A 3,247-nucleotide genomic window follows, 5' to 3' on the forward strand; every position below is an offset into this window, starting at 1 on the left:
ACGAATGGTTGAAAAAGACAATGAACTACACCAAAATGGCGAAAATGAGCAGAAAATTAGGAACCAAGAAGATAGAAACTTTAATAAGGAATGGGGAAAATTTATAAGTTACCTAAGAGAACACTGTAAATGACTAAAAACTTTGGCAGGATTATAACAACACTTGTAACAAAAACTAAGGTAAAAATGAAATTATATGATGCAGTAGAAAAAGGTTGACAATGGAACTCATGGAGGGAAGTCGAAGGATTCAGGGAATCCTATATGTTTATGATTATGATTATTGTTCAAATTCAAATATATATTGTAAAACTGCATAATAATAAAAACAAATAGCTTGACCACTAGTCAGTGCCTTGTTAACCTCAAGAGTGGATTGCTGCTACTCAGTCACCCATTCCAGGACTTGGTTGTCCACTAGGTCACCTGCTCAGGTGGCTGTTCAGTCATCTGCTCCACTTCTCACTTGGTCAGTCAATAGGTCAGCTAGATTGCTGCTCAGTGAGTCTGCCATTAATATTATTTTTACTATTAAATGTGTAGCCCTTCAGCCGAAGATCACAGGGTGGTTCACAACATAGAAAAGGGGGGGGGGGACAGAAAATGCATATACAGTGGTACCTCGGGTTACAGACGCTCCAGGTTACAGTCGCTTCAGGTTACAGACTCCGCTAACCCAGAAATATTACCTCGGGTTAAGAACTTTGTTCAGGATGAGAACAGAAATTGTGCAGCAGCAGCGCAGAGGCAGCAGGAGGCCCCATTAGCTAAAGTGGTACCTCAGGTTAAGAACAGTTTCAGGTTAAGAATGGACCTCCAAAACGAATTAAGTTCTTAACCCGAGGTACCGTACCACTGTACTAGACTGGTACAGGCTGTTGGTGTTCTGCATGAGATGCCAGCAGTAAGAGACTACAAGAGAGACTGGCAAGAGAGACTACAGTCTTATACACACTTCTCTGGGAGTGAGCTTCACTGAACTGAGCAGGACTTTTATCTAACTGGACATATATAGGATTGCACCCTTAGCATCCTCCACACTAAAACCCTGGTATCCCAGGAAAGGTGGGAAGGTGTCACTGATTCAGCTGTTGGCCATCTGATATTGAAAGCTATGAGGGACCATACTGCACTTAAACATTTTGTAATGCTTAAAAGGCTGCCAGATGATCTTAAATATCCGAAAACTGGGCAGATAAGAGTTGGGCTCCCGTTCAATGCCATCCTTGTTCTTATACAGCTTTTGTCTTACTGCTTTTCAGTTCTACAGTGCCACCCTGTGGTTAAAATATAAAAATGTTTCTCTTTCTTTAACAATAATACTGTAGTAACTTTTCCACTGTTCCCAAAGAACTCAAAAGCTGTCCTTTTGAATTCTAGGGTGAAAGGGGGTTGTTTGTTTGTGTTTCTGAAGTTTGGTTGAACTGGGTAAAAGCTGTTGGCAATGGGGGCTGCCATACCACGAGCTAGACACAAAATCTCCCACACCCCTCGCTGTTGTATATAAACACATTTGCATAAGCATAAATATGCACATAGGTGGATGGTTATAGGGCACTGAGCAGCCCATGGCTCCTGGCAGATAGACCCAGTGACTTCCTATCTGAAACACAAAAGCTCTGCTTCCGTTGCAAGCAAGGAGAGCACCCTGGGGGAGGGGTCAAGACGCTGCACGGCTTTTGCAGGTGGTCTTGGATCTCCCACTCTTTCCCACCCTCACATTTTATTTTATTTTTTGCCTGCATGGCAGCTGGGCACACCACAAATCACAGTGCCATGAGAACCTAGCTACAGTATCTTCCTTCTTTATTTGCAGAGGACCCAATCCACATACAGTGGATGGGTTTAGGAAAGCCATTGTTCAGAGAAATCCCTGATAGTGAGAGCCCGGATTTTGTTCCTCCCACCTAAGTCAGCCTAAATCTGCATCCATACACATAAATCAGCAGACGCAATTTTTAGGCAGTTGTGTGTCATGGGCTTGTAACTCAAGTCTTTTATGTGCCCAGAGATATCCCTGTTTGCAAGTCTGGCAAACTAAACTCTTTGTTGTTGGTTTTTCCTGCTATGTCTCTATTAGAGAACAGGATTGTTGATTTTGAATAGTTAATTTGTAACACTGCAGCTTTATGAAATGCATTTAGTTGGTCAAACATAAAGCTTCCCTTGGATTCTGAACCATTAGATTTTGAACCATTAAACTCTTTGCTTTGATGGTACCACCAAGGTCACAGCATCACTCTGCCTGGGTCAGCTGACTCCCAGAATCATTCCCTGTCTTCTAGGCCCAGTAAAGCTACACCTAACTTGTTGCTCAGTCTGACCAGTTTCTGGTGTGGAAACACTGCCCAAATCCCTGCTTGCTTCTGTGAACCTTGACCCCTGTCTGTGCCAAGCACTTGCTTCTGGTCCTCTGATATTTGTTCACTATAGGTTCTGGCTCATGTGGACTGCCAGCCCGTTACCGCCATCCTCAAAACCTGGCTAACTAGGGCCTGACAACAGCTCTTGTGTGACAACAGCTCTTGTGTCTCCGAGGTTTTGAACAGTCACAAAATTAATCTGTGTGCACTGGAATGTACACAGGAATGTGGACACGACCTGTCCGTGCATTTTGCTTTCAGTGGGGTGGATCCAGAGGGGCGTCCCTTTTACTGTTTTAGCTACTCACCTGCATCTGGACCCTCTGATCCTATTTTGCTGCTCTGGAATTCAACACCTGTGTGTTTGGGACCACAACAATTACTTCTGGACTGGCAGCCATCTCCCATGGCTGGAAGAAGCTCCTCAGAATCCAACTCAAAGGATGTGCTTTCAGAAGTACATGTGAAATGACAACCCAACCCATATTCTAGCACAGCTTTGAATAAAATACTTCATGAGGCATGACTGATGCTTGGCTGACATTTAACATTTAAAACAACTAGGATTTTAAGAAATAAATATGCATTGCGAAACTAAAAGAGCCCCTTTTGCTCTCAAGATTCAGTATGTGTGTTCTTCCTAAAAGTATTTGGTCAATAATGATGTCACTGGATTTCTATGTGTACAATTGGTTTTTTTCAGAGCCAGCAACAACATGGAATTAACTGCAAGGCCAGTTAACTTGGTCCTGAATCTTCCAGTGTTTTCTATGCCAGCAAAAAAGAGGAACTGCCATTACACAATCAACATCCTGCTTAAAGAAAGTACAATCCAGCCCCCCCTCCCGCCGCTGCTTCTTCAGCGTTATGTAGCAACTGAGCAG

Source organism: Podarcis cretensis (assembly GCF_951804945.1).
Source record: "Podarcis cretensis genome assembly, chromosome: 2".
In the NCBI taxonomy this organism is placed as follows: Eukaryota; Metazoa; Chordata; class Lepidosauria; order Squamata; family Lacertidae; genus Podarcis; species Podarcis cretensis.